This window comes from Thamnophis sirtalis, unplaced genomic scaffold, assembly GCF_051295495.1.
Source record: "Thamnophis sirtalis isolate CommonGarterSnake01/CBP01778 unplaced genomic scaffold, rThaSir2_p1.2 scaffold_5, whole genome shotgun sequence".
NCBI classification, from domain to species: domain Eukaryota; kingdom Metazoa; phylum Chordata; class Lepidosauria; order Squamata; family Natricidae; genus Thamnophis; species Thamnophis sirtalis.
In genome coordinates, this window is record NW_028261385.1 from 1,708,894 (window position 1) to 1,718,354 (window position 9,461).

Genomic DNA, 9,461 nt, shown 5'->3' on the forward strand with positions numbered 1-9,461 from the left:
TCCGGTTGGCATCTTGCCATGTAATTGTTGTTGATCCTCCCCACCCCTGTATCAGCCCCCCCACCCCCACCCCAGGGTTCCCCAAGGTAAATCTGAGGAATGGCAGAGGGCCAGGGGGAGGGGGGAAAGGGGTGGAAAGATAGCCGGGCACCCACGCACCCGTACCAGCAAGGGGGCTTCTTACTCTGGACTTGGAAGGAGAGAAGGAGAAAGGGAGGGAGGGGAAGGAGGGAGCTGGAGCTGCAACTGAGGCAGGAAAAAAACCTTCCGTGCTCAGAGTCCAAATTGCCATCTGAAATGTGGGCAGTTTCCCACTCCCACGGCTTTGGGAGCACTGGGCAACGTGGGGCCAATCCCGCCCAGGCCTGAGTGCCAAAGGACCCGTTTGGCAGCAGGCAAGGAACGGCACGGGAGGCCCCTCGTTCTCCCTCGGGGGAGCGCAGGGTGTGTGTGTGTGTGTGTGTCAGAGGAATCGATTGGTGGGGCAGGAGCCTGGCTCTTGAACAGCAAGGGGTCAGAGGGGCAGAGGGTTTTAGTCCCTGCCAAGCAAAGCTTGGTGCTTTGGCTGGCCAGCTGAATGGGTGCCTCTCTCGCCAGAATGGGCTCAGGTCAACTGGCCAGAGAGAAAGGGGCAGAGATCTTCCTCCCTGACAAGGGGGCAGCAGCCGAGCAAGGGGGCTGTGTGGAGAACTGGCAGGAGAGTGGCTGCACCTGCAAATGCCCTGAGGGGGGAGAGGTCAGGATCCGTCCTGTTCCTCCCAGATGGAAAAGGGCCACCTGGAGGCTCAGGGACTCGAGCGGAACAGAGACCAAAGCAGCCTCAAACCAAGGACTTGGGCATCTGGGCCAGAGGCAGGCCCTGCTTTGCACTGGAACTGGCTTCCTGGGGCAAGGGGCAGCAAAGCTCCGGTTTCTTTGCTGGCGTGTGGATGTGTGGGGGACGAGGGGAAGAGCCCCTCCTGCCTCAGAGGAAGGAAGGACACCCCCCCTGTGTTGATCTGGTGGCAGGAAACGGCCCTTGCAGTCACCCAGGACTCTGGCGTGGCAGCCTCACCATGAAGCCCATTTAGCTCTTCTCCTGCTTCAGCCGGCCACCGGGAGGGCCGAGACGTCCATTTCCAGGCCCAGAGAGACCCAGGAAGGTCGGAGGGAGAGCCAGCAGCAGCTCCTCCTCTGCCCTTCCTTGGGCGTCCTGACCCTGGACAAAGGACTGCTGACCAGCTCCGGCCCCTCTTCCCCTGGGGGGGGGGGCAGGGATCAGCGAGGGGGAGGGAGGGAGGGGGCCGTTACATACTCTGATCTGCCCAGCTGAAATAGCTCCAGGTGCCTGCAGGCAACACAGGGAAGCAAAAACAAAAATGGGAAAAGGCACAGAAAAAGAAGAATCAGAACGGCAAATATCAGCACTGGATGAAAATAAAACGTTTTTAATGCCACGTTTAACGGCGAGGCGATTTTCAGCAGCCATCGATGGCCAGCAATAACGGTCAGATGCCAGCCTTACCCCTTAAGTATCCTCTGCCTGCTCCCCCGATTCCCACTCGCTCAGCAGGAGGGCACAAGAGGTGGGCGTGGGCCCTGGGTCAGGGCAGCCCCTGGGCCATCTCTGGGCTCGGGCTTGGCAGCCAGCGGGGACCCAACCAGCCAAGAACGCGGAGCTTTGACATGGCCGGTCCACCGCTGAGCCCCCTCCTCCTCGGCATCGCAGTGAGCCCCTCCCCTCCTGGACCAGCTTCTCTTCCATCTTCAAAGAGACGGGTGGTCCCAGAGGGAGCTGCCCCCCTCCCTCTCCTCTTACCCCCCCCCCCCAGCTCCTGAGAAACGCCTCGGGCTGCAGCATCGCCTTCAAAAGCCGCTCCAGAAATGAACCTGATCTGCCTTCAGATCTAATCCCCCCCCCCAATCCCATCCCATCTGGTGGCAGAGCTTCGCAAAGGGAGCCCCCAGACCCCTAATGGAGGGAGGGTCACGTCCAAGCATTAAGGGGGCAACTGTGACTCCCTTCTAAACGATTCCAGGCCGAGGAAATGGGGTGGAGGGTGGTGGTGTCCCAGACACCCCTGCAGCCAACCTCTGCCAAGGGCCTCAATCAAAGCAGAGGGGCAGGAAATGCACCACGTCATTTCAAAGCCCCCCTTGGATGACTGGGGATGTCCTCAGCTGAGAGAGTCCCCCCCCTCTGTGGATGCTACAGCCAGGCTGACCCTTGCAACACTCCCCCCCCATTCCAGCAAATCCACATCTGCTTTTCCTCCCCCCCCCCCACAATACTTCCTCTTTTCTGGCGTTCCCTTTGCTGCTTCCCCAAGAGGAGCCTCCAACTAACAAAACTTGTATAATGAGCTTTTTGAACATTTCAAAGAACTAAGAAGAGCAGGGAGACCGGGGAGGGGGGGGGGGCTGCCAAGAACAGCCGGGACAAAAGAAAACAGGCCGAGGGTCTCCCCACCTCTCCCCACCTGCCGGCTGAAACTAGCAACCCACGGGGGGAGGTGGGGGGCTTGACACCACAGCAGGCAGGAGGAGCGGCTGAGCAGGACTCCGCAGCTCACCCGGGAAAGAGCAACCGGGCTCTCGTGGAAGGAGCCCCCGTTTAGGCGCTGGGGGTCTCTGTGCCAGGTAAGGAAAGGCTGGGCCGGGAGAGGCGGCCTCGGCACGGCCAGTCAATAGGAAGGAGGGAGGGAAGGAGGGAGGGAAGCAAGGAGGGAAGGAAGGAGGGAAGGAAGGAGAGAAGGAGAGAAGAAAGGAGGGAAGGAAGGAGGGAAGGAAGGAGAGAAGAAAGAAGGGAAGGAAGGAGGGAAGGAGGGAATGTAGGAGAGAAGGAAGGGGGGAAGGAAGGAGGAAAGGAAGGGGGAAAGGAAGGAGAGAAGGAGAAAAGAAAGGAGGGAAGGAAGGGGGAAAGGAGAGAAGGAGGGAAGGGGAAGGAGGGAGGGAAGGAAGGGGAGTAGGAGAGAAGAAACGAGGGAAAAATTGTTATAAATACATATTATTGGTAGCAGTTATGAGATCATATAATTGTGAATGTATATATGAAATTGATAAAATAAAAAAATAAAAAGGAAAAAAACAAAAAACAAAATGCTGACCAAGGAGAAAGACCAGGATGCCTCTTCCTCAGCTGAACGATGGGACGACCCCAAGAGACGGATGTGGGGAAGTCTTGGGTGCGAAGACGGCCGGGGCGATGTGACCAAACACTTAAAACATCGGCCGACCGAGGGCTGCAGCTGCCACAACAGCCAAGACAATCCCCGGCTGCGTCCCATGAAGACACGAAGAATGGCTGCAGGAAGTGGGCCTGTCTAAAAGAAGGACCAGGGGAGACAGGATAGCAGCCCTCCAATATCTGAGGGGCTGCCCCCCAAGAAGAGGAGGGACGATCTATTCTCCAAAAGCCCCTGAAGGCAGGACGAGAAGCAATGGGTGGAAACTAATCAAGGAGAGAAGCAACCTTGAAATCTCCTGAGAACAATTAATCGGTGGAAGAACTTCAAGAGCCTGTGAATTCTCCAACGCTGGAAGCCTTTAAGAACAGATTGGCCAGTCATTTGTTTGAAAGGACTACGGTCTCCTGCTTGAGTAGGGGGCTGGACTAGAAGACCTCCAAAGCCCCTCCCAACCCTGTTGTTCTGGAGTCAGCCTACAAGCTTCCTGAAATTCCAAGGGATGGCAAAGGAGGGAAGGTGGCTCCTCCTTCTGAAGAAAGATGGGCAGAGGCCCACAGGAGGCCAAAGTCGTGACCCGTCAAAACCGCGGTAGACAAAAGCGCGCTCGACGAAAGCGCGTACCTGACGTCATCAGCAGCGCAACGAAAAAAATTAAAAATAAATTAAATTGAAATTAAAATAAAATTAAAGCAAGCCGATTCACATAAAGGTAAGGGTTAGGTTTAGGTTTAGGTTTAGGGTTAGGTTTAGGGTTAGGGTTACGTTAAGCGTTAGGGTTAGGTTTAGCGTTAGGTTAAGGGTTAGGTTTAGGGTTAGGTTTAGGGTTAGGTTTGGGGGGGTTAGGGTAAGGTTTTCACTTTAATTTTAAATTTACCGCTCACAGCGCGATGTTTTCGTCGCACTGTGATGACGTCATGTACGCGCTTTCGTCGAGCGCGCTTTCGTCTACCGCGGTTTTGTGGTGGAACCGGCCAAAGTGCCTCTCCTGCACCCAGAGGTCCCCCTTAAGGCAGCCCAGAAGGCACCGTGGCTCAGGAGCTGGTCTCGGCCATGGGGACTCCCTGGGGGTCTCACTCCAGACAAACCTTGGGGGAGGGGGCCTAAGTCACATCACCACGTAGTCAAAGGGGTGGGGGGGGGAGAGAGAGGATTTTAAGGTTATACAGAAATAAATAATCACTGCTCCGCTATTATTTTTTCCTTTGCTTTCTTTCCTGCTAACTGGCAAACGGGGTTGTCTGCATTTGTTTGTTTAAAACATCCCACAGAAAGGAAAAGAAAGAAAAAAGTGAGGATTGTTATTAACTCCCCTCCTCACAGCGGTTCCCTTGCGAGAAAGGAGGCGAAGACGCCTTGGGAAGGGAAGACGGGTTGTCAGCCTAACAATGGAAGGTCTCTTTTAAGAAGAAAGCCCCCCCCGTGGCTGAGCGGCGTGAGCCCCATCTCCAGAGGATGCTAAGCTGGGCTGGAGGCACCCTTGAAGGGTCGCCTGTCATTCACTTCCATCCAGTGGGAAGGAAACCGGAGACGGAAGACTCGCATCCTGACGGGCCGAGCCAGGCCCTCAACCCAAGGGCTTCCTCAGGACCCACCGGGAGCTCCGTGGGCTGACTGGGCCGTCCCAGGGTGCTGGAGCAGAACCTGGGGCGCCTGTGATGGGGCAGAGAGGGAAGCGCTTTTTTTGAACCTGAGCAATTCTGACCTTCACCCATTTGTGTTGGAATGGAAGCCGCTTCTTTAGCTACGGCAGGCAGGAGAAGGGGCAGCTGGGCTCCCTCCACCCATAGGGGCGCCCTGTTGTAATATAGTTCCTTGTGCAGGCGTAGCGGTCACCCATGGCCCAGTGGATAACAGGGCATGCAGAGCCACGCTGAACCACACAGGAGAAAACAAACTCCTAAAACTCCAGAACATCCTGATAGTTCATAACATAACATCCTGAGATGTGCCCTACCAATGACGCCCAGGATTTGACCATATATAGACAGAACTTCCCTGAACAGTAGACTAGAATAGCAATAGCAATAGCAATAGCAGTAGACTTATATACCGCTTCATAGGCCTTTCAGGCCTCTCTAAGCGGTTTACAGAGAGTCAGCATATTGCCCCCAACAATCTGGGTCCTCATTTTACCCACCTCGGAAGGATGGAAGGCTGAGTCAACCCTGAGCCGGTGAGATTTGAACCGCTGAACTGCTGATCTAGCAGTAGCCTGCAGTGCTGCATTTAACCACTGCGCCACCTTGGCTCTGTACTTTTACAGGCTGTTTTTAACCACATGCTATTGCTCCTCCTGCCTTTGTCCTATCTCAATAAAAGGGGCTCTCAGACCCCCAATCTGGGTCGCTCCATCCCGAGAAAGAAAGCGTCCTGTCTTTTCTCCACATTGGCCTCATGGGCGAACCACGGGAACGTTACAGTGGCCTCCAGTCTGCAGCTCAGAGGCCGCCCCCATGGGCCTCTTGAGTCTCCTCGCTGCAAATGGAGACAGGCGGCCCGTCTCCGGAGGAAGAGAAGGTTCCGAGCAGACCCAAATGGGCCCCATCAGCCCCACAACTGACCTAGCCGAGGGACCCCAACTGCTCTTTCACCCCCCCGTTCTTCCCCTTCAGGGAGAGCCAGGTTGTGCCATCAGCGACTGGGCCCAGGATCGAGAAAGGGGCCCGGGTGAGCCACATCGGAGTCAGACTCCAAAGGTCGCCCCCGAGGCCTTCATCTCTCCAGAACCATCTTCCTTATCCAGCTGGAAACCACAATTAAGTCGAGCAACGCAGCTACACCCCTTTCTGGCCTTCCTGAAGGCATCTCCCCCACCCGGCTCCTGCGGTGCCCAACATCATCTTCAGTGCCAACACAGCAGCCCATTATCCCCACCTGCCAGGCCCCTCCTGTCCTCTCCTGCCACAGGAGCTGCTAAGACGGGAGCAGCGGCTGAAGGGACGAGGCAACCATCCACAGAAAAGGCCCAGGCCCTGGACTCTGGCCCCCTTGCCTCCCCCTCTGGCACCCACGGGAACAGAACAACGGAGTGGGAAGGGGCCTTGGAGGTCTTCTAGCCCAACCCACGGCTCAAGCAGGAAACCCTGGACCACTGATGGTGAACCTTTTCAGCACCGAGTGCCGAAGAGGGAGGACGAGGAGCTGCCCCGGGTGCATGCGTGCAGCCGAAAATGAACTTCCGGTTTCTGGTGCGCACATGCACGCTGGCTAGTTAGTCTCCTGGGCTTCTGGTGCGTGCGCATGCATGCATGGCGATCAGCTGGCCGGCTGCTCATGCAGGAAAATGGAAGACCAGCTGCTCCAGTTTCCGGCACACACGAAGGCCAGCTGAGCATCACGCGCAAATGTGCGCTAGAAACCCAGAGGAGGAACGGGCGACGCCACATGTGCCAGGTGACATGGCTCCGCGTGGCACTTTGGACACCCGTGGCATAGGTTCCCCCATCATGAGCCGAGGTGGCACAGTGGTTAGAGTGCAGTACTGCAGGCCACTTCAGCTGACTGTTATCTGCAGTTCAGCGGTTCTAATCTCACCGGCTCAAGGTTGACTCAGCCTTCCATCCTTCCGAGGTGGGTGAAATGAGGACCCAGACTGTGGGGGCAATATGCTGACTCTGTAAACCGCTTAGAGAGGGCTGAAAGCCCTATGAAGCGGTATATAAGTCTAACTGCTATTGCTATCCCCATCGCAGCTGCTGCTATAGAGCCAGGTAGGCGACAGGTGTGCAAGAGAAAGGAGCAGGCTCTGACTTCCTACAGGTAAAGTGCTGGAGGTTGGAGCAAGGCCAGCGTGTCCCTGAAAGGGGGGGAAAGGAAGGTCCAGGGAAGGAACTGAAGTTCAAGCAGTCGGAGGACACCAAGAGAAAATTCTGGAGCAGAACCCGGGAACATCTGGAGAAGAATGAGGCCATTAACTGAAGTCAACTTGGATCGTGGCAAGAAGAACCACTCACTCTAGGGGTTTCTTAATAGATTGATTGATGGAAAGCCCTAGAAGGGATGCGTCTTAATTCCAGCAAAGCATTTGATCGACTGCCTCAAGGCAGCCGAATTAGCAAGCCAGGTAAATGTGGGCGCGGTGGCCTCACAATTAAGTGGCTGCTACATGGCCGGGATGGGAATGGCTCTTTGAGAGGATGGCTCCCCTCATCCCAAGGGAAATCTCAAGTGGATCCCCGCTAGATCTGCCCTGGGTCTTCCTCTTCTCTTTAATGATTAATGGTTTAAAGAGATGGATTCAGTCCTGGTCACACGAGTAGGCAACAGAAAGAGGGGGCAGTAAGTGACCCTGTGGAAGACAAGGGGAGCTCAAAATGATCTGAACAGGTCAGAGAAGTAGAAGGAATAAAATGAGATTTAACGGGAAAATCCAAAGTGCTCCACTTCGCAATCAAAGCGCCGATGTGCAGAGAGAGAAGTGAGAATGTCTTGCAAAAACTTGGAACGAATTATAAAACGGATATAGGCAGTTCCCACTTAGCGACCGTCACATATAGTAACTGTTTGCAATTAGAATGGTAATAAAAAAAAGTATCTTTGCAACCAAGCCTCACATCTATGACTTTCTCAGGGTCTGCAAAGCAAAGGAAGAGCTGAAGTTGCGTCATAAGCACAGTCCGGTTTCACTTAAAGGCCGCTTGGGGGTAACGACGAAGCTGCCGGGCTCCGCTGTGGCTGCCAAATGAGGAGGAGCTGTGTTAGTGCAGCTGATTAGCAGCGAAGCAGGAAAATTCTCCACGTCATGGCCGAGAATTGCTCCACTTCGTTCGGCCTGGAACGGAGCTGCCCTCAAGCTCTCCACTCCCCCAGTGTGGCCCCTTTTGGACAGGTTGAGGAGAGGGGGGCAAGGAAGGCGATGCCCGGCTGCAGGGGCAGAAGGGCTCAAGGGGGGGGGGCGCCTCCTGCAGAGCCCCCTGAGATATCCTACCAGTGGCGTCTCCAAGCACCAGCCCCCCCCCCCGGGGGGGGGGATTCTGCTCCAGAGAGAAGTGCAGCGCCCCCTATGCCTGACTGCGCTATGGAGGCTGCACGGAACCCTTTGGGGGTCGTCCCAAGTATTCCAGGCCCAGGAGGTTGATGAGGGGCAGCTCCCCCTTCTGGACCGACTCTTGCTGGGGGCTCCGGAGCTTCTGCTGAGCCGAGGGGCAAAGGGAGTTCCTGCTGCCTTGCGAAGGAGTGGTTGGAGAAGACAGCCCTGCGTGAGGAGGAGGACCCTCACCCCCATCCACCACCACCTCCGGGCCCTAGCAGACGCTGGGGAATGAGGAGGAAACCCCTTGCTTCAGTGGCAGGAGGAGGAGGCCTTCCAAGACGGAGCCCACGGGCAGATCTGCTCACGCCAAGCGTCAAAGGGGACTCCGCCAGCTCAGTCGCTCCCCAGGCTGATGACAGGGGCAGCAATCGGAGCCTCCCCCCACACAGAACGGCTTTGATGGGAGAAGGGAAGGCAGGGGTGTGTGTGTGTGAGCAGTGCTCCATGGGAGGGGGAAGAGGGAGCTAAGGTGCCCTCCCAGGGGCTGGCCTTCTCCTACAAGGATCCCAGCACGGGGAGCCAGGCAGAAAAGCCCCCACCCCTTCTCTACAGCCCCAGAGGAGAACAATAGAATTACGGAGCTGGAAGGGACCCTGGAGGTCTTCTAGTCCAGCTCAAGCAGGAAGACTCTCTTGAAAGCCTCCAGGGAGGGAGCTCCAGGCAAGCTGGTTCCACTGGTTAACTGACTGCACCGTCCGGGAGTTTCTCCTCCGTTCCAGGTGGCTTCCCTCCTGGGCTAGTTTCCCCCTGTGGCTTCCTCTCCTGCCCTCGAGCGCTATGGGGGATAGGATGACCCCCCTCCCCTTCTTTGGGGCAGCCCCTGAGATATTGGACGACTGCTCTCCTGTGACCCCTGCTCCTTCCTTTTCACTCACTGCCCCCCTTTCCCCCCGTATGAACATAGGGTCTCTGGTGGGGGTGGGGGTGGGGGCGTTGGAGGCTGCCCAGCCCTTCCCAAAGCCCTGCTGGGCTGCCTTTCATTTCCTCCCCCCTCGAAAGCCTCGGCTGAGCCTTGTCCTTGCTGGCCCCCATCAGGCAAGCTACTTCCTGCTCCTCTGCTTCCCTTCTCTGCCCCTCCCTCCTTCTCTAAAACCTGCCTTTTTTCTTCCATGCACTTCGGAAAATCATCCCCCCTCCCCTTCTTTTTTCTTTTGGCCTTTCATCGTTTCTCAGAAGTTGTGGGAGCTTCATCACTGGAGGCTTCCAAGAAGAGAGGGAAGAAAAGATGAAGGGTCTCCTGCTTGGGCAGGGGGGTGGGGGTG

At 56.3% G+C, this 9,461-nt stretch overlaps 1 protein-coding gene across 1 annotated transcript in view; it reads right to left on the minus strand.

Moving 5' to 3' along the window:
• Positions 1-9,461, minus strand: part of LOC148045243 (uncharacterized) — a 44,117-nt gene that overhangs the window by 19,847 nt on the left and 14,809 nt on the right. The gene's annotated exons all lie outside the window — the stretch shown is intronic.